At 41.5% G+C, this 27,635-nt stretch overlaps 2 long non-coding RNA genes across 2 annotated transcripts in view; one reads left to right on the plus strand and one right to left on the minus strand.

Annotated features, from left to right (window-relative positions):
- Positions 1 to 27,635, minus strand: part of LOC145970898 (uncharacterized) — a 161,010-nt gene that overhangs the window by 99,569 nt on the left and 33,806 nt on the right. The gene's annotated exons all lie outside the window — the stretch shown is intronic.
- The window catches only part of LOC145970899 (uncharacterized), a 174,207-nt gene continuing 162,199 nt past the window's right edge, over positions 15,628 to 27,635 (plus strand). The window contains exon 1 of the long non-coding RNA XR_014438665.1: positions 15,628 to 15,640. This is a non-coding gene — a long non-coding RNA (uncharacterized LOC145970899). The remainder of the gene's footprint in view (positions 15,641 to 27,635) is intronic.

Consider the following 27,635-nt stretch of genomic DNA (forward strand, 5'->3'; position numbering starts at 1 on the left):
TAATCATTACTCGACGTATTCCATTATGAAAGCCTCGGTCGTGGAACGATTCAACCGTACTTTGAAAAACAATATGTGGAAAATGTTTACGCTCAACGGAAATTACAAATGGATCGACGAGCTATCTCGACTCGTTGCAGAGCAAAGCTGCCAGATCTCCGCTGCAAGCAACATGCAACACGGCGTGGAGGGGGTAATGAGGATGTGAGCGTAAGCGTACGTGTGAGCTCGGCGCTTCGGCTAGCTTCGGATAGTAGAAGAGGACAGAATACAGTCTTCTGTCTTCTTCCTACCAACGAAAGCGACGGCCGACGCGCGACGCTACACGCTGTTCGCTCCTCGATAACTCGATATGCGCTCAATGTTTCTCTTACAGCTTTTTTATCGTATAATATGTTTATAATATGTATGTGTGTATATATATATATATGTGTGTGTATATATATGCCGGGACTCCCGGCAGCGCCAAGTTGTTGGCCCGCCAGTTTACCCGCTAAAACCACTGGGGTGGCCTTCCGCGCGTTGGAGGGGTAGGCGGGAACCCGGAGCTGCCGTTGCATTACATCGGCATCCCCGACTGTGTCTCTCCTCCGCGCTTAGGGCCCGGCAGACTTGGGTGCTACTGCCGGGCTTCCTTTCCGGCTCGTTCCCGACAGCGAGACTGGATTCTCGAGACTCAGATTATCGGGAGCGCTGTTATCGAGAATAGTGGCTCAGGAACGAGTGAGCAGAGATGCAAGATTGTCTCCGCAAGCAACATGCAACGCGTAGTGGAGAGGGTAACGGAGATATGAGCGTAAGCGTACGCGTGAGCTCGGCGCTTCGGCGAGGACGGGCGACGCGCGACGCGGGACGCTGCTCGCTCTTCGATATCTCTATGTTTCTCTCTCACAGCTTTTCTTTATGTTTTATATTTTCGGACACGGGGCGCTTAGCAGCCGAAAACAAATTCGTGCCTAACTCCTGCGGTCCCGTCGTCGAGGATTTAGCCGAATCACAATCCTGCAATACAGGCGATTGACCGGTCATTTCGTCATGCGAATTGGTTTGCCGTGTTCCCCCGTCGGTTTCCCCCGTGTCCCCCTGTTTCGATAAAACATTCTTCAATTTCGATAACGCGTCTTCTATCTGCATTTCGACACTCTCTTATATTATACTCATTAATCGTTTCCATTTCGATAACGCGGATTCTAAATCCATCGACTCTCTCTTATATTATACTCATTAATCGTTTGAGCCTGAAATTCCTACATAGTAATAATAAGTTAATTTCCCGCGAATTATACATATTTATAATTTTATATATTTATTATATATATTTATTAGTATTTATTTTAATAACTATAAGAAATTAGGCTCTGTATATTAAAACTATATGTATATAAACTTAAATTTAAACGGGCCATCGGAGCCAAACGCGGATGGTAGTGCGTAAGTTCAACGAGAATCAAGTTTTCGTCAAGTTTTCATCATATTTGTGGAAAGCAAGAGTATAAAAATTATCTTGTCTGTATAACAGACCTCATACTTGTAAATGACAAAATAATGCAATGTGGTATAATAGGGCTCTAGGCGAAGGTCCATATAAAAAAACCTAACGCGCCATTGGTGATACCCCGTGGGTGGTGTGGAAAATCGCCACACTCATTAAATTTTTTTATTTTATTATTTTAAATGTATGTGTATGGAGAAAACAAGTTCAATTATTATATTAAATAGTTTTATAATATATTTTTGTCATATAATTAGTATATATTTATATTTGTGTATATATTTGTATAATATATTTATTATATATATATGTGTGTGTGTGTGTGTATGTATATATATATGTATATATATGTATATATATGTGTGTATATACACACACACACACATACACATATATATATATACACACATACATATTATAAACATATTATACGATAAAAAAGCTGTAAGAGAAACATTGAGCGCATATCGAGTTATTGAGGAGCGAACAGCGTGTAGCGTCGCGCGTCGGCCGTCGCTTTCGTTGGTAGGAAGAAGACAGAAGACTGTATTCTGTCCTCTTCTACTATCCGAAGCTAGCCGAAGCGCCGAGCTCACACGTACGCTTACGCTCACATCCTCATTACCCCCTCCACGCCGTGTTGCATGTTGCTTGCGGCGGAGATCTGGCAGCTTTGTTGCAGAGTACAATACGCGAAAACATCGCACCATCGGTATGAGACCTGCCGACGTCACTCCAGCGATCGCCGAAAAACTTTTAAATACGGTGTATAGCAACGTAAAAATTGCGGCTCCGACAAAATTTAAAGTAGGCGATTCGGTACGCGTAAGCAAATACAAGACCATCTTTGAAAAAGGTTCCACACCTAATTGGACGACCGAAGTTTTTAAGATTGTCGAGGTGCAGAAAACTAATCCCGCGACATTCATACTCGAAGATTCGCGTGGAGATCCCGTCGCTGGAGGATTCTACGAATACGAATTACAACGCGTCGCTAATCCCGACGTATATCTCGTGGAAAAAATTTTGCGGGAAAAGGGTGATGACGTATACGTGAAATGGTTGGGAATGGATAAATCATACAACTCTTGGATACATAAAAATAGTGTATTATAAATATTTATTAAAATAATATACATATAAACTATATAAATAATTTAATATATAAATATTTAATAATATAAAAATATATAAAATGTATTAAATATAAAAATATATACATGGTTATGTACAAAATATACAATTAATAATAAATAAAATATACATTTATTTACAATGGTATTCTATAATGTCCCCATGGTAACGTATCGGTGGTTTCGGGTACGATATACCGCTTATCGTCGTACGGACTCAGAGCAATTTTCGTCTCGCAGATCGTGTATACTTGGTGCAGTTTAGATCGTATACACGACTGCTGACGCGTCATTTCAATTTCTTCTTTCAAACACCGCGTGTAGTCGTCAAACGTTATCGTTCTCGCAACAACGTTACTCTTGACACCTTTAACTTTCTTCGTGTCCTTTTTTCCATTCACTCGTAACGCGTACATCTTTGCTCTGAGCCCGACGAATTCGGTCATTATGGTACCGTTGTTTTCGTCCTTCATCAGGCCCGGTACCTTTTTATTTACAAGCGGTATACCGTACGCATTATCCACTGCATAATCGCTCGTGTCGAATCTGATGATATCGCGCTTCATATTCTCATACACATCCGCGCACTCAATGTGATATATGAGACTATCCGTATCGGTGTACATTACCTGGCATTTGTCGCGATACATTGGCGTCATATACTCGTGATGAAACTCGTACAAACATGTCTTGGATATGTCGAGTATGCACATACCCACGTAAATCGGTTTGTAGAATTTCACCTCGAGTTTGCGCAATTCCACAGCGATTAAGTTTTCTGAAAAAACGCTTCTGCTGTGGAAATTTGGTTTCGCGATCATTGCCTCTGCGCCATACCGACCATTCCACTTTGTTAATAATTTAACATCGACACGATTGCGCACATTTTCCATCGTTTTACCAAACACCGCATTGTTCATTAATTTATATAAATTTTTTTCGAAATCATTTTTAGCCAATGTTCTAAAATGTGTATTTAATTCTATGTAATTTCGAAGCCACGGAGATTGTGAAAACTGTAAAATTCGATGTATTTTTGTTACGCGAAGACCGTGACGCGTACACTGCTGCAGGTTGCGATAGTGTATCACGTAACGCTTCTTATCGTATAGCGTTGCAAGCAGTTTGAATTCCCGCTTGCCAGGTGGTTTGTCGCGTGTCGGGCAAAACGGTAGGTCAGTGTGCGCATCGTGAAGATGTTGCGGGTACTCGAGGTCCACTTCGAGGACATAGCCTGTAGGCGAATCTAGCGTGATAGATGATACATCAAAATTGGTCACATCGTCGACCCATTGAAAATTGGCGTAAGGCAACGGTTGACACATTGCCCATCCGTACAAATTATTTACATCAAAGTACATCAAGTACGATGATGGTTTCGATGGATCGTACGACTCCATGTACTTGTTATTAGCGCGAGCGTATCTACCCGAACATTGACTCAGACCGCCGCGTATACCACGTTCGATGAACATAACCATGTCGATGTCAGTAAGCAGCTCGAACGTGATCTTGGTATGTTTCAACATGGCGTCCCACGTGTATCCGGGGAGAGTATAGTAATACGCGGGGTCGAGTCCGTAACTTTCGATACATTTATCTCGAAAGTTTTCGAAAATGTCGGCTAATAACAAGACATCAATTTTAAGATATAAATCGCTATATTCGCCTAGCGTTCGAATGGAGAATCGCGTCCAGATGTTCTCGGCGTGCGCGTAATCGCTCTCGGATACAGTGTCACCGGTCAAGGAACTGTAAAACGATTCGCGCGGTGGTAAACACGTATCTTGCAACCTCTCTACAGAGTCGATGTATTCGTACGGAAATACACCTTTTCGCGTTAACAAATTGAAATTTTCTGTTGATAAATTTTGAAATTCTGATTTTAAAATTTTGAGTTTATCTTTGTCCAAAAACGATGCCAATTTGTCGAGACTCGATGCGAGAAATTTGAATGAATCGATGAAACGTAATTTTACATGATTTTTTGATTCTTCATCCATACAAACATCTTTTGTAAACGAAATATATTTCTCTTTTGTTATCGGAAGTAACTCGATTTTCCCTTCGAACGATGTGGCTATTTCCTCGATAATGAAATGTGAATCATAACCGGATAAATTGTGAAAAACTATGGGAATACAAAAAGATTCTTTATAATTTAAATTGCAATTTGAGTGTGCTGGACCTCTGTACCGCCCGGTCAGATGGCAATGATCGCGAACGCGTGTATCGTCTTGCACGAACGGTTTTTCGCATATATGACATTGAGTGGCGCTATGGAATTTCTCCCACTCTTCGGACGTCAAATTTACCATGGGGACATTTGTTTTTAAAATATTTTTTACACGTAACGCTAAATTTTTGAGGTCTGCGGCGAACCATGCTATACAATCGGCGCTACGACGCGAATGGTACGCCGATAAAGATTCGTCGTATGAACAATGTACATAATAAGCTATACTAAATACTTGGTGATGTTGACGCAAATTTCGCTGTTCTTCATCCATCTTGGCCAGAACGCATTCCAGGTCGGCGTACACGACGAATGGGAGCCGCTCCTTCCGATTAAAGTTGTTGAACGATAACCACTTGTCCTTATCGCTCGGCAATCGGACAGCGCAATCGTTCATCTTTCCGCAGTCGACCGTATGCGACTGCAACTTGGCGTCCGAATTAAAATAGTGCAGGCATCTGTAAAAGAAAAATTTTTTAAAGATTTATATAACAAAGTGTATATAACCTATAATTATTCAATATAAATTAAACTTACCGGTCGCATATATATTTCTTGTGATCCTGTTTACTCAGTTGTGAGCTCACAAGCCGGGATAAATTCTTAATCCATGCAAAATGTCCGACGCTGTTGTCGTCTTCAATGTAAAGCAAGTTGATATGCTTGTCCTGCTTCTGCTGCGAAAGACGCATCGGGACAATGCTGTTCTTGTCTTCGATGTTGTAGACGTTGATCGAAATGTTATTGGCAAGTTCAAAATTTTTTATTTGGTTCACAGTCACTGGAAACTCAATGTTCTGGAGATTCAGCACTGTCGTGTAATGCGGGTACGATGATTCCCGATTCGTGTCTCTTTCGACGGAGTATAGGGCGGCGACCACTGCCCACGCGAAACACGCATTGTCTTTAGATTGTACATTAATCACCGCTCTTTTCAACATAATCTCCCGCGGTAATTTGATTTGACACCCCGCACGCATAGGATTATACTTATTTATATTTACAGTTAAATTTAGTATTCGCGACAAAGCCCACCCGCTATCGCGTTCCTGAAACTCTTCCAGAGACGCTAGGGTGGGTTCGATAACACGCCGTTCGTACCACTCGCGTAAATCGGATGTGCGAAAGAGTTCATAGTTTCGCGTATTGATACTTTTGTTGGCGTGTTTATCCCCAGCCACGAATTCACCGTTAAATATAGTGTTCACTTTCACATTACAGTGTTTTTTCATAACGTCTTGCACATGTTCTATCACTATGTCTTTGGCGTCATCGAGAAATTGGCGAGGTTCAATGTGATTATAGTTTATCACCGCACCAGTCGATACGCGACTCTCGAACGCCGTATCAATCTCGCGCCACACAAGTCTATTTTGATGCGCGCTACATCCGGCACCCGCGTGTACGAAACGTCCAGGTACCGAATTTTTCAACCCTTCGAGGCGCGCGATCCGAGCAATCAGCGATTGTCGATTTCCGATCGATAATCGCGGTCGCTTGATGCGACTTTGCTCTTCCAACGACTCGATGTATTGGTCGCATCGTTGTTCCCACACAATGTAATCTTCCAGCGAATCAATCAATGTGGATTGCTCTCGCAAATTTTGTTCCTCCATATTGTAACACACTTGCAAAATGCGCTTCCCAATGATAGTTCCGGATGTACTTTAGCAAAAATACTGGCGGGGTGTGCCTCTTGATCATGATTTATATACTGTCTCGTGCATATCATCGAACATTCTAGAATGATTAAATCTTAAAAAATTCCCCGGAGTAGCGTCTGCAATTTAACCTTGATAATTTCGCGTTTTGTCACGTACATTTGAAAAATCTGATGTGATTGCATCGGGAGCAGCCGTAAAACGGCGCTTGATTTTAGCACATTCAGCTAAATCTTTGTCTAGGGGTGATGTGCGTTTTAACCTTGGCGGTTAATCTTTGTTCCGATGCACATCTTAACCTTGAAAATTTCGCGTTTTGTCACGTACATTTGAAAAATCTGACGTGATTGCATCAGGAGCAGCCCTACATCGGCGCTCGATTTTAGCGCATTCAGCTAAATCTTTGTTCTGATGCGCAATTTAACCTTGAAAATTTTACGTTTTGTCACGTACATTTGAAAAAATCTGACGTGGTTGCGTCGGGAGCAGCCGTACATCGGCGCACGATTTTAGCACATTCAGCTAAATCTTTGTCTAGGGGTGATGTGTGTTTTAACCTTGACGGCATGATTTATATACTGTCTCATGCATATCATCGAACATTCTAGAATGATTTCATCTTAAAAAATTCCCGGAGTAGCGTCTGCAATTTAACCTTGATAATTTCGCGTTTTGTCACGTACATTTGAAAAATCTAACGTGGTTGCGTCGGGAGCAGCCGTACATCGGCGCTCGATTTTAGCGAATTCAGCTAAATCTTTGTTGTAGGGATGATGTTGTCATCGCAGCCGTACATCGGCGCGACAAAATTTTAGAGGAAATTAAAATGTCGTGTCAGCAATAATCCCCTCTACATTGCAATTTGCGATACTATTTGAATTGATATTAATTCTAATACGATCAGTATTGCATCAATCGCGCGTGTGAAAGGTTCACTGAAGAAATCAACATGAATTTTTACGTTCCGATTCGAAACGGTGAAACTCCACCGTGTAAGAAGCAAAAATGTGACAAGTAAGTTTCGATCTTTAAATATTTTATTTATTAATTTTTTTAAATATTGATCTAATTTATATATTTTTATAGCATTCAGCCTCGTCGTGCGACTCGCATACTTGGAAGAAGATACGCTCTAACCCCAACGTCGTACAAGTATTTGAACATTGGAATAAGCGTTGGAGCTGTGTCGTACGTGGAACTGATTCTCGGTGATAATCGAGGCAATCAAATAGTGTTGCCTTTTTCAACGTGGAATTTGTTGATGCAGAAGCAAACAGACATTGAACAATTTCTACAATCGACTGCTCTCCCATTAAGGATTGGAGATTTATCGATCGAAATGTATCAATCGAAAATTGTAAAACTCACATTATGTGACAATTCTTTGTACATGAAACCACCGACATTATTACATTTATTTAATTTTGAAAATTGTATCGATCATATGCATAATTGGTTATGCGAGAATACGTATCTCGTGAATGAAAAGTTTAAACAATTTGAAACTGTTTTACGACGTAACAATATTACTACTGTATGCGATGCTGTAAAAACGATACGCGATAGTGATGCCTTTAACAGTGAATCATTAATCGATTGTGAATTATTAACATGCGCTGTAAATGATATTCTTTACGATGCTTGCAATAAATAATTATTTTTATTCCATCTATGATTTTAATTCTTTCCTTCCATACGAATAAGAATAGTTATATTTTTCTCAACACGCTCCGCTAAAGATGTAGAGAAATGCTGAGGTAGATGAGACGTGATGCTCTAGTTGGAATGAGACAAAAGATATTAAAAGATATATAATGAAGAGGAGTCTGCGACATTAGAATATTATTTCTTTCGTTGTTCTGTGTTTCGTTAGTCTTGTGTTACGTTAGTGCAATGGCTGAAGACGATGTTATTATCATCGATGACGATACGGATGATGATGATTATTGGATGGAAAGAGAGAGAGAAATGGATGAGATGGAGAGAGAGAGAGAGGAGAGAGAAATGGAGGAGGGATCATCCGATGGGAAACCTGATTCCCGTTTTCGGACTAGTGATGATGAAGAATTACTTCAATACGAGCGGGAACAACTTTCAAAGAAGAATCTAGAAACTTCAATCGTTCAGTTTATAAGACATCAAGAGCTCGGCTTGGAAAAACCTCGCACAAATTCGTTGAGGACATTTCTTCTAGCTCGAGAAATATGTGCGCGAGATTTTGCAAAATATCATGGATGTAAATGTTTCAATATAGAACCTAATCATTCTAAAGTAAATTGTATTGGAAACAAACTGCGTGAAAATCTCGAATTAATAGAAGATTTTGAAAAATTGGAAGAAGATGATCATGAGAATATACTACGGCGGAAATTGGAAACGTTGAAGGTAAAATATTTTTGTCGATGTGTAATAAATTTAAAACATAAAATTAATATGTTTGATTTTAGAGTTTACGCGATGATATGAATGGTCGACGAGAGGATAAACAGATATGTGAATCCAAACCTGCATCAAAATATAAATTGTGTGTATTGTATAACGGTGAATGGAAAATGCCATGGAAAGTATTGTAAGTAACTTTCAATTTATAATACATCAAAAGTTCTAAAATAAATTATTAAAAAACTATTCAAATGTCTTTTTCTGTTCCAGGAGCGGCTCCACTCAGCCCGGCACATCGACCCCCTAGCCTTCTAGGAGCGGCCTCCCTTTAGTCCGGTGCATCGCCCCCTCCCCATATATATATATATATATATATATATATATATATATATATATATTGTGACGTTGCCGTCCCGAGGCGCGTCCATCCGCCCCGGAAATCTTCACGGGGCGCGAGCCGAGCGGCCGCGCCAGAAAAAGATTGCGAGAGCCGTAGCGAAATCTCCGAAGAGACGAGCCATTATCCTTTTTCGCGCTAGTATTAATTATTTTTTTTGTATCATTTTTGTACGTCGGGCAACCCGCCGGAGGGAAACCAGAAGAGGCCCAAGAGGAATCATTACGACAGCCGATACGACAACGCCGGAGGAACAGAGTCGCGGGTGGATTTCGCCCCCTTCAAATAACGGAGGGAAAACAGCCAAGAAACAGCTGTCTTGAGCCGGAGTAACCGGACCGGATCGGCGCCACCCTCCAAGGACGGAGGACGAAGGACCAGCATCCGAAAGACCGCGGATAACAGGGTCACCGAGATTCGGAATTTTAAATTATCGGGGCCGTTACGGCCCCCGATACGGCGTTGTCGCGGGGCGCAGTAATACCTCGCGTGTCGCGGCGCTATTGACCGCTAATCCGCGCACCCCTGCGCGCAGAATTGACGCCGCTATCGACCCTGGATCGCGAGATCCAGGGACTCACTCTGGTGCGGGCGCTCTCAGCTTGTAGTCGTTCTGCGAAACGTATTTTGTCGTTGTCGTTTTGTGTGTCGCAGCCGAGGTTGTCGAGAGGACGAGGCCGAGGATCATCCCCTGTCAACGGGAGCGAGTATCGGTGAGGTTGCCCATCGCTATTTTGTACGCCACGTACGCGATTCCGTCCGCGGACCGGCCGTTCTGTCGCCGTCGCCATTTTCGTGTCTCGTTGTCGCTCGGGCATTGTACCGAGCTCGCGATTTTCGTGTATTTCGGGCGACCGGAGACAAGCGACCGAGGCATCAAGGACGATCGTAACGTAGGCCGTAGCTGATAAGGAACCGTTCGTCTCTCTCCGGGATTCGGGGTGTCGTAAAACGCGTAGTGACCGGCTCTCGTATATCGACCACGTGCGCGGTAAATCGCGGGGAATGCGTCCGCTATCCGTGCTGTCGAAAAGAGTTGTCGAAACCGCGTAAGACATCCCCGCAATCGATCTCCGGGCAATTTTCGTCTGTAATTAGCGTGTATGTGAGCGTGTGACCGTGTGCGTGTGACGACGTGGCAAATGTCGTGCTGTCCTTGTCGCTCTTGATATTGGTACGAATTGCGTTTATTGCGTGGTATTTGTCGTACGTTGGAGTGTGTCGCGGTGCATAATAGATTAAGAAAGTGTCGAAATTCGAGGGTTTCGCGTAGATAGAAAGCGTTACGCCGAAAAGAGGCGAAGCGGCGTCCGACGGCTATCGAATTCCGAGTGAATCGATCTTGCTCGTAGCAAGCGAGATTTTTCGTCTTCGCAAATCGCTTGATTACTATCGCTCAATTATTAACCTCATTTCAAACATAGTGCTGTCGATTAAAAGAGCGAGTAACAAAGGGAATAGATCTGTTAAATGCGTCCTCGAGGAGATTGTCGAAATTTCCGTTACGCTCTCGAAACGCCGTTCGGTTTCGCAAAGTCCAGCCATAAAAACGGGCCTGGAGGACGATAAATATCTCCGCTGTCTTATGATCTCGATTTCGTATTGCTATTGTTATCACCGCTGTCGATCTGTTGTACGTTATTTCAAATTTTCGCATTTATGTTAAACTCAGTTATATTTCGTTAATTCAGTCTCGCTAATTTATGTTATTATTACTATTTCTTTCTAGAACTTGTTATTTCTTTCCCTTTATATTCTTTTCTATTATATTTCTTTTATTTAAATAAATTTGTTACCTTCTCTTTTATATTAAATTCGCGTAATTTATTTGAGTGTTCGTTTCTCGTGTGTGTTAAATTCCGTTGTGTTCGTCAATTTTCGTAATCACCGACAGCTTCGCATAAAATAATTCTAGATCCTTTTCAACGGACCCTGCCCCTCTACCGTTAGGTGAGCTGGTCGGCCCGTGGCGAAACAGGCTAACGTTCTTCGCGTTATTCTGACGATTTTGCGAACTGATACGTGGAAGACCGTATCTGGCGCCCATCTTCGAGATTTCGAGACGGCCTTCGCTTCGCCGCGGCGCGCGCGAGAACACCCTCCATCTTAGTTCCTCCGAGCGCGAGTATCTCTATCCGCCTTGTGTTTTTGACGGCGTTTTCGCTCTCCATTAACATCCTCCTCTCCAACACCCGAGGAGGATCGAAAAATTAAAAATAAAAAGACGTCGCAATATATATATATATATATTTTATATTTTTATATTTTTATTTTATTATTATATTACTATTCTTATTATTATTATATTTTTTTAATTTTATATTTTATATTATTATATTATTATTTTATTAGACATACACACACAAACACACACACACACACAAAATTGTATAATACACGCACACAATAAATGTTATATTTAGTATTGAAAAGAAATGTATTTATTTACGCTCCTCTCCTTGCGTTCCCATCCTTTGCGTCTCTCTTGCGCTAGTTGTAAGTATAGCGATATCGTTCTCTCTCTCTTTCGTACGCGCTATCGTTCCAACAATAAGTCTCGCGTTAGTTGTAAGTCTCGCGATATCTTCGTTCTCGCTCGCACGCGTTATCTTAGCTATTATCGTTCTCTCTCGCACACGTTGTTCTCGCGATATTATAGTTCTCTTTCGTATGCGTTCTCTTCGCGCTATTATCGTTCTCTCTCATTCACAAGCTCGCCGCTATCACTCACTCACTTACCTTTGCGTCGTCCTGCTCCCACCTATGTGGCATCTTACAATGCATCATCCTTGTCCCACGTTGACGCCATCCTTGTCGCACGTTGATGCCATCCTTGTCGCACTGTCCTCTTCACAAACACTTTACGCTATCCTTTTCCCACACGTGGCGCTATTCTTCTCACACCACCGTCTTCTTTCCGCGGATCCCCCCTACCCGCGCGGACCCCCTCGTCCATCGCTCGCGCCGCGGATCCCCCCTACCCGCGCGGACCCCCTCGTCCATCGCTCGCGCCGCGGATCCCCCCTTCCCCGCATGTGACGTCATCATCCCCCGCGTGACGTCATCATCCCCCGCGTGACGTCATCATTCCCGCGTGACGTCATCATCCCCCGCACGTGACGTCATCATCCCCCGCATGTGATGTCATCATCCCCCGCACGTGACGTCATCATCCCCCGCACGTGACGTCATCACCCCCCCGCGTGACGTCATCCCCCCGCGTGACGTCACCCCCCCGCCCGCGGTTCCCCCTCGCCCCTCACCCCCCCTCGGAGCCCCTGCGTTAGAACCGGCTTAGTCTTACTACTGTAGCTATTAATTGAGACGCGATCATTTGCTATACGCCACGAGTTAAACGCGTGCGTGTGCGTTCCCTACGATTCACGACTTCACGCTTGTCTGCTTGGACATACAATTTATTCTTCCTCGCTTCCTTTCGCGACAAATATTGCGCGGTATCCTTTCTTCGCTCTGCGCCCGGAAAAAAAAATCGCATGTCGGATCGGCGCGGAGCAAAACCACGGTGCTCCGAGATCGAGCCGCGTGAACAATAACGACACGGCGAAAAAAGGAAGCTCTGCACGAGCGATAGCGACCTGGCAGCTGGCGCGTTTAGCGCGTTCGGCGATGCGCGAAACGCGTCTGGTAGCATTCTTACGGGTACGTTAGGACCTCATTACAGGCCCGCAACAGGAGCACGATAATGACTACACGATTCTCCGCATTGTTTCGTCGTCGATTGCTTTAGTGTCTCCCGATCGAGTTTATTTCCCCTCTCTTCCTCTCTCTCTTTTGTTAGTTTTATTTTAAATTAAGCTGATGTTGCAAGAGAGTGAGCTTTTTTGCTCGATGAGAATCACTGTTCGGCAACGAGAGAGATAACCGAGGAAAGAACTAATCATGCTTGGCGAGAACTAAAAATCACGCACGTGATACAGGGATTCGTTACATGGCGGTTACCTATCGGTCGGGCATTCGGAGCGAAAATTAATTAAAAAGTAATTACTGATGTGGTACGCGATATGCTCTTAAATTAGTTTTCAATTTGCGTGCTCAGCCGCGAGATTGATATTGACGTAAGTGCGAATTACTCATTGCGGCTTTGAAGTCAGGTTTTCCGATCGATAACGCGAAACCACGTTCCTTCTTCTGCTTCATCTTGCTTTTCAGCTTGCGAAACCTTACCTACGGTACCCTAAAGGTCCATATATCTTTCGCGCGAGGGCGCCTTAATGACTTCCTCGCCAGTCGATCCTTAATTTACTTTCGAGGCGAGTTCCTGGAAGCTTTCGCTGCATAATTAATAAACGGGCGCCGGCTACGTTTGCTAATTGCATATTAATTAATCGCATAGCCGAAATTTAATAAGTCGATCGTAATTGATAACGTGTCGATGTTCACGCTCGTAATAATTACCAACTGTATAGCTAATTAGCGGCTTCTGACGCATGAAGCACCGTACAAAGCATATTCGAAAAAAATTATATACTTTTGCTAGAGGGATCGATTATTGCTTGTACGTGAAAAATGTAGATACAATTTATTTTTTATACGATATTCGTTATTTTAGTACATAATTTTTTATACGCAATACCGTGCGCCATCAATTTTCTCTATATATTGTTTTCTTTTTAATAAATTAAAAATAATATAATATAGTTTTTTTATATTTTGTGAATAAGAATTTATTTCTCCAACAATCGAGAAAAATATACCATCAAACAATGTAAATAAAAATCCAACAATTTGTATTTTTCTGCTTGCGATAAAACACAGAATTACGCTTTATTTCAGTAGAATCGATAGCAGCTCTTCTCGACGATTACGATATTTGAATTAATATTCAAAGTCATATATTGTCTCATGACATTCCACTTTGGCAGACTTTAAAGAAAAAATTCTTTGTGCGAAGCTTGTTTTTGGGAACATAATGCTAAAGCTTCACGTTATTAGAGGTAGAAAATGTTTCGGGATTGAGAGAAGAAAAAAAAAAGAGAGAGAGAAAGAGAGAAAAAAGAAGAGGTATATAACGCGGGGGGAGATAATTTTAGCGAGTCACCCCCGTGATGATATTCCTTCGCATTTCTCACGTCTCCGCCGACACGATGATAGCCACCACGTGGTGACTATTAAAGCTTCGCGAAAAAAGAAGCTAGAACGTACAACGGATAAAGGTAGAGACGTCTCGTGGCTCTCGCGCGAGTAAATTACCCCGCCGTAGGCGCGACGCCACGCCATAAAGCACCGCGCAAATTAAGTAGCCACGAAAGGAGGAATATCGTCGTTAGCGGCGCAGAAAGAAAGTCTGCCTAGCGTGTCGCCGCCAGGAGAAATGCCGGGGAAAAGTATGGTTCCGTGAACTCGACTCGGTGATGCGCTTGCCTCGGCTTCGGCTAACTTTAACTTCAAATAGAAAGGATCGGAAATACTTTTCGCCTTTAATATACTAATTGCAGAAGCAATTTATTAATGTAAAGCGTTTAAAAGTCACTTATTAGTAATAATCTCTCTCTCTTTCTCTTTCTCTTGTAGTTTTTTATCTTATAAAAATATTTACATGAATATTCCCTCATACCTTGATGATGTTTACCGCATATTCTTGTAAAGATTAACAAATCAGACATAAAACTTGGTACGAGCGTAAATTATACCAACATAACGTTGCTCGTTTTCAGCTCTGGTGTATGGTACATGAAACAAGATGCTTGATTAGCATGTTTTGCGATCGTTTAATCGCTTTTTGCTCCGCACCTAAAGTAGTCGGGGAAAAAAGAAATGGCATCGTTAGCGACTACCGAAAGAAAGCGCAGGGTCTGGTACTGCCGAGAGAAAGATAGAGATAGATAAACAGAGAGAGGGAGGAGGGGAAGCGTAATTTTCGTGGAAATTATTATCGCCGGCAGCGGCGGCGACTAGTTGCCTCGTAAATTAACCGTTCTGACATTTAATTTTTTATATTGTCTAATTATTATTTGGCAATTAAGTTTTACTCTCGCCATTACGCATGCACGCCCCTAGAACGCGCCCATGTTCATGTCTTAGGATATACCGGATGTAGCAAAAAGCCGAAGGGGAATCTCGTCAAGTATCGGAGATAACGAACACCTAAACTTTCTTAGTATGATGTTAGTAATTTACAGTGTCTTGGCGTCTTAATGCCAGTCGAGCTTTATAACGTCATGTAAAACCGGATAATTCTCATGTAACGAAGGCAAGATAATCAATGCGTATAATCGGCCGCTTGATTGACTTACAGCGTGGGATAATTGTCAATGTGGAACGATTTCCAAGCGAGATTAGTGTTTAATACGATAAATTCCTTACGAAGCGCAACTGCAGGTAATAAACAAACTTTTATATTTGTGTGTGACCTGTTTTGTTATAATCCAATGCACGATGGCATTTCAACGAATGTAATGATGCGTGCTCGTGATTTATATCCGCGGCATTCCATTTCCGATGTCTCTTCAGGGACATTAGTTACTGCACACGTTGTACGTAGCGATTTAAGTTCCAAATGACACGATGTTGGCACATTAATGCGAGACCCGAGAGGACAACGTGACGTTGTCATGGTGTGCTATCGTCGCCATCAAACATCCTCTACATTGTCACCGCGTCGCAGGTGGCGTGCGTGACATAAAATCTACGATACTACAGATATTACATTACGCAATCGTTAAGTAATTTCATGAAATTTACGGGCGCGCGTGCTTGTCCGACCATATTTAAGCCGCTTCTACTTCCGCGTTAAGAGATGCACGATTTATATGCGATCGCGTGGCAATTTTTTGTACGCATAACGAGAGACGAAGTGTCATTACGCAACGCGTATCGACCGACTAATAGCAACTCGTACACTTTGCGCAAGCACGCGACCGTCATCTCGTTGGAATCGAGCGCTTAGAGAGCATACGCCTTTCATTTTCCTCGTAACACGCTCGTTTATACGTCTCTTCTCGACCGCCGGCACTAACCGTCGCGCAAACTTAGCCCACCTTGCACGTTAATAATGACACAGGTAAACGGAGCTTCGATGTGCGAGCGCACGCGGCCACGTGTAGGCGCGCGAAGTATACAGCGCGCGTGACCGGACTGAGCAAATTTGCTTTGGACGCTCTCGGGCTCGGAGGATCCCATGTAAATTAACGAGGTTGGGTCCCTCGGATAGAGAAAACTCTCCACCTTGTTAAAGAAATGTAGCAAACACTGTCGATCGCGCGATAAGAGAATAACGCGTCTAACAATTGTATTAAACTCCGTTATACATATATTAAACAGTATATTATTATCATTTTTAAATTAAGCTTTTTATCACATTCAAATTATTTAAATTAATCGATAGCAATATACACTCACATTGTATGCGACTGGAAGTTTTATATACGGGATCGATATTTTGGAGAAAAATTTATACGCGCCATGAGATACGCGCGATCCCACACGCGTCTTGTGTCAGCTCGTTGATATATCGATATTTTTTTTTATTTCGATTCAGCGATAGGCTCACGTGTTACGCACCTTTGCGATGAGTATCGAGATAACATTATCAATGTCACTCGACTCTTGCGTGGATCAAACACCCGCTGAGGCTACATGACTCATTCGCGAGAACGCGACACCGATTGTGTCACGTAATTTTATCTTCCAGATGCATTTTTAAACGTCACACGCACACGTGTGCGAGAAGAGATCTCGGAACGAAAAAAAATTGCCGCAGAAGCGTAGGCGGGTAATCGTGTCGCGTGCGTGGATTTATGAATTATGATTATTCCGTTGGTCGTTCGATAGTAACGGATTTATTCAGGTTTACGATCGCTCGATTTACATTGAAGGAACTGTATCGGGCGAGCCACCGGGAGAGAGAAATAAAACGGTGCTTATCGGCATGGCGTATCCACAATGCCCGACTTTATTAGCACGACGATAACCCGGAGGCGTGTTGTCGCTTAATGGTTTAACGAGCGTTGCCGACTCGCCTCGTCTCGCCGCGTCGTGGCCCAAATTTTGTTTTGCTCCGAGAGCTCAACGCGTGCAGCGCAACGTTCTTCATGGGAGGCTTCTTGAGAAACGCTTATCGCACTTTGTCGTATATACGATAAAAATAGTTAGTATTATTATCGTCGAGTCATGCGCAATTTATCGCTCGCGAAAAGTTTAATCATATGCGAAAGTCGGCCAAAATCTCACCCAAGTCTCTCTTTTATCTTGGTGTCTGAGTGATTTCTTTAACGATTTCCTTTAAATACTTCACATTATTTAATAAATACTATATTTTTCTTTATATATAATAATGATTAAACGTTTGTTAAACTTGTAACGCGTATGAGTCTTCATCTTCTTATATGCATGACCTAATACAAATTCCATGCCAGCTGCCGCTAGAGTGGCTATACTTTCGCGCTTATTGCGCCTCCGTCAAGCGATTGGTCATGCTCAAAGTTTCCGTAGTTTCGCTTCGATTACACGCCAAGTTTCCCCGTTCAGTTTCGTAATCACGCGTTATCCTGGGTATTGACGTACCGCTATAAATTACGCGGCAACCGACGAGACCGAGCGCGATCGTATCAAGCGCGGTAAACAATCTTAACGAGGCGTTCAAAGTCCGTGGAGGGTGTCACGTGCCGGTTCGCGGCTAATCGGGCGATACGCGCGTCGCGGCGTTAATCGTTATCGGCATTAATTACCATCCTCCCCTGGAGAGCGTGTCGCAAGAGGTCGGGAGGTCGTGGAACTTGAACGCGTATCACGAAACAACCGGCAGATTCCGCGTATATACGCGTTGCCCGCGGGTTATCGATGTCGGGGAAGCGCGGTGAGAGAGAGAGAGGGATAAGGCGAGTTTCTGCAAAAAGCATTTACGCAAATAGCACTCTGCCGCCGAGCTCTCTTCTGCGACTGTTTGACGGAGCATTTAACTCTGCATGCGGATAATTGCGAACTGGCAGCGGTTTCAAGAGCACCAGAGGGGCGGCGCGATTTTTTTGTTTGCACATAGCGTTACGTAACGCTCATCGTTTAACATTGGAAAATTTTCTTCGCGCGGAAACGACGTCTGCAGTTTTGTAGTGATGCAATCGCGCTGCGTTATCACTCGTTGTTTGAATAAAATGATGTGCGGGTTTTTCCTTTACGAATATTTTACTCTAACTAAGCATGCTTAACACACACATTGATGTACTTGCTAAATACATTGATTTATGTATTTGTTATATTAATTATATGTTGTAATTTATACATGCATTTATATAATAATACATGCGCTCAAATATAGTCTTTGTGAATATAATTAGTATATTTATATATATTTATATATACATTTTATTATACATTTTTTATGAGAAGATCCTAGTCTTATAGTAATCGTTTGCAATCTATGGTCTTCAAAATTTTCCAGTCTCAACAAATAGCATAACTAAAATACCAGTTCTGCTAAAAAAGACCGATTGACTCGCAGACGTCATTTGCGTGATTTATGTATGCGAAATGTGTTTCATTATCAGACAAAACAGCGGATTTCTTAAGGTAGGTTATGGTCTGCTGTTGCGTAAACATCTGATAGTTTTCTTGCTGTAGTTTTTTTTTGTCAAGACTGCGCCGCACCTCGTAACGATTCTAATTTTATTGTTTGAATGTTTTGTCTGCGGATAAGATTTCATATAATTTCCATATAATTTTACTACGATTAGTTTTTTTTTCCGTAACGTCCTCCATGTATTTTCTTTTTGCTCGCGTGACTATCGCCACTGCGTAATATCCGCGACTCTGGGACGTCTACTCCCACGAAACTGACTTCCGCGGATATTCCCGGCTTTTGAGGCTGTGCAATTTCACCGCTCGTCTATGGATGCATCGTCTAATTATATAAGATATTTGTTCTCGTTACGTTTCAAGATTGTTGGGAAATTTGGACAATTTTCCGCGTCTCCTTTACTAGCACAAGTTTAACTCTCCGCAGAGCTAATGCGAGTTATGTTCCCGATTACGCAATATCCGTTGATGATTCAAGTGCTCGTCTGATCCCACGATATCCCGTGTAGGCGTCTGTACTTTGACTGCGCTAGGTGAAATCGATGAATAAAATATGCATACATGATAGAAATTGCTTCTCGTTAAAACTATATTTTATTAAATTATCAAAAGGACGAGTAACAGATTTAAATCATATTTTAATAAAATTCTATAATAATAGTAGTATTATAAAGATACTAACAAGATGTAACATTCTTATTAGCTATTTATTTAATTAATTCCTTCCTTTGTTTATGTAGCTATTATCTAAATAATGTATTAATTGTTTAACATATATTGTTATTACAATGAGCAAATTAATGCAATCTGTTTAATTGTAATAATTAAAAAAAATTTTTTATTTATTTTTTTATAATCTGAATAATATATTTTTTGTAATATATGTATCGTAGATAATATATTTTTTGATAAAAAACGATCGAGTAAGCGACTTTTTTTTTATCAGAGTTTTGCATATTTTTATTTACGTTCTGATATTGTTCGTGTCGCACAGTTATCCGCCGGAAGTATCGTAACGACACGTCTCCCATTCACATATGCGTCTAGTGTTTCATGAGAACTGTGACGCCGCGGAAAAGGGTCATGTGAACATGTCACGGGCATCCACCGTATACTTGCATTATGAATCCGAGCTCGTGGGACGTTGACCGAGTCGAATAAATTATTGCGAATGATCGAATTCGTCATTTCACTATCGACGTAGTTAATTGACGTAGACTTCTCACGCTTCAAAAACAGCCGGATTAAATGAGAATTTTATTTTTGATGGATACATATGAATACATATTACAGCTTATATTATTTTCAAACATAAGTATTTAGATAACGCTTATTATATTAATTAACGTTCTATTACTATGTGTTAATTTACAAGCGAACGTATTTTAAAATATTACTACAATATTACTCTTATCGTTATTCCTCTTGATAAAATTGTGAAAAATTATATATGTAAAACAAGCAAAACAAACATGAGCAGAAAAACATTTCAATCTCTAATTACGTTGGAATTTGTTTAGTTGTCGCGAACAATTTCCATTTTATCACGTTACATCTTGATTTGCGGTGCAATGCAAATCATTGGCGACTAAAGAACGACGCATTTAAAGAACCGCATTTTGTTCAACATAACAAAAGGAGAATGGAAATAATTCACAACTTATATTCACGATACATACAATTTAATTTAAATCGATCAATCTTTCCTCTAATCCGTAGAGGATGATCAATCAAGGAGAGAGTTGTTTTCATCATCTATCGCGTCTAATATTTATGTTTATGCGTGAATTTTCCATCATTAAGAGTTCTTCCGTATCTACATTGAAGATTTGCTTCCGTATTTATATCGATAGATTTTCTACATTCACGACGTCGGCAGAAAATTACCTGTAGAATACCTCGCAGATGAGACGCGCGCCTCGCTAATGGTTAAGTGCATCTTGCTTCTCTCTCTTCTTGTCCATGTTAAGAGACCGCGCGAGGCTTCTATTTTGATTTAAGAATACATTTTAATGAAGTTCCGGGAACGCCGGATAGGCGGCATAATGACGCGGCTGCATGAGAAACGTCCTCATGAGACAGACAACGCGCGACGCACGCCGATCCCCACCCCCACCCCGATGCACGTGGTCGTGCGCGACGGCCTGCATCTCTTTAAATCCCGTTCGCATCCACACGCGTTAAATTGCTCAACATTTGTAAGTGCCCAAAGTGTTGTAACGAGTCGAGGGCATGTTCCTCACATATTTCTCGCGCAAAAAAAGTGTTTCGTATGTGTCAATAAAAAATTGATACATTATCTTCTTACATAGTAGAGAGCGATATGTATCAGCGCGTGCACTAGATTTAAAGCACGAAAGCCTCAAAGGGTATCGCCCGAAACCTTGAGGAATTATCGTCGTTTTAGAAATCTAATCTCGGCTACGTGATACTCGGGTGCAAAAATTATCAGAGCACGCGCGTGAATGAACGCGCATGGAGTCGTATCGTCGTGTGAGAGCGACGACGCGATTAAGTAAGACGATCCGAAAAAGTCATCCCTCCTCGCGTCTTTTTCTCTCTGACTTTCCGTCTAGATAACGTTAGATATTTTTACGCTGATATAACGGCAAGCGTCCTCGCTTCTGCACCGAGCGCTGCCAATTAAAGCGCGGCTACGCGAGAAGAAACGCGCGGCGTCGAGAGATCGCGCGATCTCCCACGGTTGCAGGAAGGAGGCCTATCCAGAGTCTGTCGTGAAACCGGAAGTCTGAGGAGCACACGCGGCCCGGTAACGCACAATAACCGCGAGAACTCGAGTCGTGGTGTAAATTATCGGCGTGCGATGCAACGAGCGTACACGAGTAATGTTTTCAGAGATGTTTATCGCATTATATTAATTACAGGCTCGGATTATTGGAAGTAATCGCGTTGATCTTAATTTAATCTTCGATCGATTGAACGATTTAAAATTAGGCTCGCTCAGAGCTGCTCTCTCTCTTTCTCTTTCTTTCTTTATTCGCCTGAACCAGATTATCGTCATGTTGTCTTTTACATGACATCGAGTTATTTTTACCCGGCTGGGAAGGAGGTAGACGAAAAGGGAGAAAGGCCCGTAGGGTGCGAGAATGTTCCTTTCCGCCGCTGTCCACACGGCGATGTGTAATCCAGAAATCAGATTAAATGTCGGATATCCTGCACGGGGGACGTCTCCCTTCTTTCGCAGTTTGTGAACGGCAGGAAGCTCCAGTCATTACCTCGCTCGGCGGACCCCTCGCGCGCATCCTCCACGACACACTCCGATACACACACTCAAAGACACCCTGCACCACATCGCGCCGGTGTTCATCGACATACGCCCGCGTTCACGAATTCAATTGAAGGCCTGGACGCAACGAACCCGGGCGAATCAGTGATGTATATTCCATTAAGCGCACTGGCTCCGGACCAAAAAAGAGATTCAAAATGTAATTGTCAGAAATATTATGATTAAAATTAAATCGTTATAATTTGTTTCAAACGTATTAACAGAAATTAATTTGTTAGACATGTAATACGTTTCGTTCAAATAGTAATGAAATGCTATGTCTATGATTGCCACGGAGTGTTAAATGTCTTCTCCACCGAGAAAGATAGACTTGCTACTTTTCTTATACAAACAGACCCAAATTTCTCCCTTTGCTGGTTACTTTTAGCCGCTAATTGTGCACACACGAATTTCCGCCTTTCCCGCATCATCAGTCAAATTGTGGCATCGGTCTTAGTCCCTTAGTCGATTAGTCATCCGTCTAATTTCTAAAAAGGTGTCCTATTTAAAGCGCCGACTGGCGAAAAAAAAATCCGGGAAACAATTACGCACGATTAACTGTGTACATTTGAGTCTGCCACGCGGTCGTGCAGTATTTTTCATTCTCATGCCGACTTGCGTGCACGCTGTACCGTGACGGCGATAATGAGTCACCACATCCCTCATGCACGACACACTAAATAACCATCATTTTTCTAACATTATTTGCTAGACGAGCTTTTTTGCGCGATCGAGCATCCAGTAAATTATGTTTGTTGTATTGACTATGTAATGAAAAAAAAACCGTTTGATTAGATATGAAATGTAAATGTAAAACTTGAAGGAAAACACTGATTAGATGAAAAGAAACTATCATCTAATTTATATAAGATAAAATACAAAAAGAGTGTGTGTGAAATATAATATGTTATAATGTGTGTACTATTTTTTGAGTACGACGGCTTTAATTTGGATATATTAATTTGGAAATATTAATTTCGTTCGCTCTCAACTATAAAGTGTAGAACGTATATTTTGAATCTTTGTCGTAAATAAAGTGCACTTTATTGCACATGAATATAAAATCAAGATGTAACTAATAAAAAAATATACAAGCTCGTATTAATTATATTAATTATATTAATTATTAATATCGTGCAATAATTATTTAATCATCTATGTTTTACTAATCGGCACAATTATTATCGTATATTATGCAACTTGATTAAGATTATATTCAATAGATTTAACATGTTTTGTCTTAATATTTATTACAAAAACATATTATATTTAAATAACTTTAAATTTAATTTTTTAATTTATAGTAAATAATCGAAAATGGGAAATAAAATATCTAATAATTTATACGTCGAAATATATAAAAAAATCTTGATTTATATATATTGTATATACCGTGGAAAATTTTTCTAAATCTTTCTCTCTATTTGTATTCACTTTTCTATTATGCGGTCAAAACGTGGCATCTTCTTCGTCTTTAGTGTGGATTTCGTTTTCTTCTTCGCCTCGTCCATTTGTCAGGGGATCCGCTTAAGCATGGCGACACAACGGTCGGGCGACACTCGACTTTAATTTTTCAAGCTTTAGATCCTGCGCGATGTTTTTCTTTCCGTCGACCAGCTTCCCATATTCCTGGAGCCACGTATAATTATTCCGAGTCGTCCGTTTTCGAAGACCGACTTGCATCATTTGTCAGGATGAAGGTCCTTCCTGGTTCCTGCGTGACGATTGACGTCACAATGCTAAATGTATCCTCCACCGATGTGTCGCTAGGATATCTCTCGACCCGTTTTAAGATCATCATTAATCATGTTGTCAAAGTTTTACAGTTCATAACTATTAATCGAGTTTTACGCATTATAAATCACATATAACATTTTGATTTTTCAGATAATTAAAATATTATTCAATGCATCATGTAAATATTATAATTAACTATACTATTTAAATTAACTATACTGTTGCAAATATTCTAGTATTGCATTTTTGCAGCGTTATTAACTCTTCGTTATTTTTATTAATTAAAGCAATCGAGGACTCAGACGACGCGTGGTTTTAATGGGCCCCTATTTTCAGAAAATAGCTACTGTAGTTCTATTCACTGGTCTTCTCGGAAGATTCGGGCTTTTATCTCGATTGGAAATTTGCCGTCGCTCGCAACATAATAATTAGCTACTATAATCTAAAACCCGGGCATGAATAAACGAATCTGTTAGACTCACGAAGTTCTCGCTTACGTGTGGCAGGACCACCGTGCGCGATAATTTCGTAGTTTCGGTTTCGTGCTCCTCTCGCAAGCGATGGAACAGCGGCTGCTCGCAGAGCCCTCGCAAGCGATCCGCTGTCGTTAGACATTATATTCCGCCTCGTAAAAATCGCCGGCAAAAAATCAATATTCCGCGGGGCCACGGCGAATTGAGATGCAAGATAGTTGACGGCGATTAGGCCCAACAGGTGTGGGCCGAATCCGTGAGTGTGGCTAATCTGTAATTGTGCGAAATTGTGACGCCCCGAGCACCGAGACCGTCACGTCCGCGGATCCTTGTGTGAGGACGGACCCGCGTTTAAAGGGTATAACGACACCGACCACCTGCAACCTCTCTCGCGCGCCCGCCTCCGTTATTTTTAACGTTTTTCGTGCTACGTGGCATTACTCTTTCTGTTTTGTGAACGCAAAGGGCTGGAAAGCATTCGTCTGTCACGTCTTCGGAACTTGTACGATCGTACGTATCTCTTTTAAGTGAGGCTTGCTTGCTTTTTATTCTCAATTATTATTATTATTTAAAATAATAGATAAAGTCGTAAATTTTGAAAAAGATTAGATAATAATATAATAATTTATAATATAATAATTTTTAAATTCGAAAATAGATCTTATGAAAAAAAAATATAAATTGTCAATTAATTTTGAAACATATATAGGTAGAATTTCTCTGGCGGAAATTGCGTCATCATTTAAACGCAGTAAAGACATGTTTTTATATAACATCGAATAGCTTCCTAGAGTTCCTTCCGGCAATACTTCGTGTGGTCTTTCATTTCGGCACCTGTCCCGTGGAACAAATTATCAGCGAGAAATATAGCGGAAACGATAATACTGGTTAAAAGGAAATTAGGGTCGATGTAATTCTGGGCAAGAGCCGAAGGCAAAGATCGGCTATGTGGGCCGCTTGTGGCTCTCTGGTCCTAAGAGGATCCTTGGATAATCTGCTGTCATTGAGGAACGTAATGGGCCACCCGTGAAGACTTCCTTCGACTACGACACGATCGCTTCGGCGAAATTAAGAAATTTTTCATGGACACCGTGCAAAATTGCGGGCGTCGTCCCCGGTTAACGTTGTAAATCTGATAATGACTATGCTATATCGTCACGACAACACGATGCATCCACACTGCAGTGCCACCATGTTACATCATTATTATTATATTTCCTGTCTCCTTTTATATCTTTATTAAAATATTATTATATTTTAATTTAAATATTATTCTTCTCGATATCTTTTAATCGTTCCACACTTATAATCTAGATTAAATATCCTTAGCTGGTGATTAGCTATTCATTATTCGAACATACTCCAAGTGAGGCAAAAGATTTGACTAGGGACGGCGTTAATGAGCGTCGGTGCAACCAGCCGTCAACGTTAACAAGGTTGCGTTTTCGAATATGTTAATGAGCGAGCATATCAGTATTAAGCTTCATATATATAAAGAAAATGCGCGTGTTTTTCAACGAACGTGTTTTAAAATACAAATACGTACGCGCGCTCCGAATTTACAAATTGTGGGTGACGTATATTATTGTGGCGCAACAACGGCGCCATATCACGCTGGCGATACGACGGCATCATTCCAAGTGCATTTTTTACGACGCCGATTAGGTTATCTCCGTCTCGCGTAATGGCGCAAGCATTCGTCGCGCGACAAGACGGATTTTATCTGAAGATTACAGAGTTACACATATAGGCAGAATAATTGTGCGCGGTTCGCAAAAGGCGTCATAAGACGGCCCGATTACACGTGAGAGGATGACTTTGCGTCGCCGTATCTGGCATACTGTTCAGGCAAACCTTATCTTAATCGCCTCGCCCATTGGATTCCTCGACGCTCCTCCTTATCTGGGAGCGAAGCGATCTCGATCATTTTTATTACGAAATCTCGTGCCGCTTTCAGATTCCTGATTGTCGATTGCGAACGGCGCCGAGCTAAAGCTCTTCGAGGTTTGAGATTCTTCGAGGAGGGTAGAATGTTCCAAACTCGTTTGCTGATTTACCTCGTGGCTCTAAAACACATTTCGCTTATCGCGAGTATGGCAATTGCCGCTTTTTGATAAAACATGCATTTCAAGAAAGCATGTTAGAAGCGATACTGTAATTAAAAGTATAGCTTCTTGGAAACATCGCTGTAATTACTTGAGATTTTTATTGCTAATCTAAATGGGATATTTCATAAACCTGACGCACGTTCGCCGATGAATGAAATCATCGATGCACGTGAGTCATTTAAATTATAAACTCGCAGTTGGCATCATTTCGACGTTTCGATTGATACGCGGATAGAAGGAGCGAGTGTTCGCTCTTCATCAAGAACATCGGTAGAGTCGTCACACGAGTTTTCTAATGCATCTGCTTCTAAGTAAACGTGAAAAAAACGTGTGTTTCCCCTTCTTTTCTCCCTTTTCTTAGCCACGTATAAGCGTATTTGTGCCCATAGCGTCAGAAGGCCTCTCTACGATTCGTTAGGCCATCACTCTCGTCGGACGCACGAACGTCACGTAAAACAAACATAGCACGGGAAGGGACTGATCAAATAACGCGTACACCTGTTAAAATGAGACCAGACTTCTCGCGATGCGACTCTTTCCGTAACTCGATGTCAGGTTGTAGTGAGATATTCATTATTTTCCGTCTATATCCGATGGAGAAACAACTGTATTATTGAGCAATGCAGCACTCATTACTATCTATACTTATTCAAAATACACCAAATTAGCTAATTAATAATTAATGTTCTCGGCATTAGATGTTTTATTGTTTTTTGTGTCAAGAAAGAGAGAAGCACTTATTTATTCTAACAGTTAAACAAGAAGTCAAATGATTACTCGCTGCAGGTCGCAATTTTGCAATATATTCAATCCATATCAAGGGAATTTTTGAATAAAGATAAACAGCCATGATTTTCAGCATAAATTTCAAACAGTCACGCATTAGTGTTAGATAGCACACATCAACGTCACGTTTGCGCGGCATGAAAATGTTCGTGAGTGCATATTCATGCAAGGCTCAAGACGCCGAAGGTGAGACGCCATCGAAGAAACGTCGGCTTGTCACGAGTCACGATACGTGTGCGCGAACACGTATGAAGTGCGCTCGTAATCAGCGTGCGTAATTTTTCCTCGGAATATTGCGCGAGTTGCCAATTGAGATGCCAATGATTCAAAAATCGAACGATCGCGATCTTACCTTCGCGAAAGTCTGATATGAAATTATTCAGATAGCACGAGATATGATTCGACAAGGACTT

Source organism: Camponotus vicinus, unplaced genomic scaffold, assembly GCF_025532165.1.
Source record: "Camponotus vicinus isolate PSW18456_S1 unplaced genomic scaffold, iyCamVici1.0 SCAF_4, whole genome shotgun sequence".
In the NCBI taxonomy this organism is placed as follows: Eukaryota; Metazoa; Arthropoda; class Insecta; order Hymenoptera; family Formicidae; genus Camponotus; species Camponotus vicinus.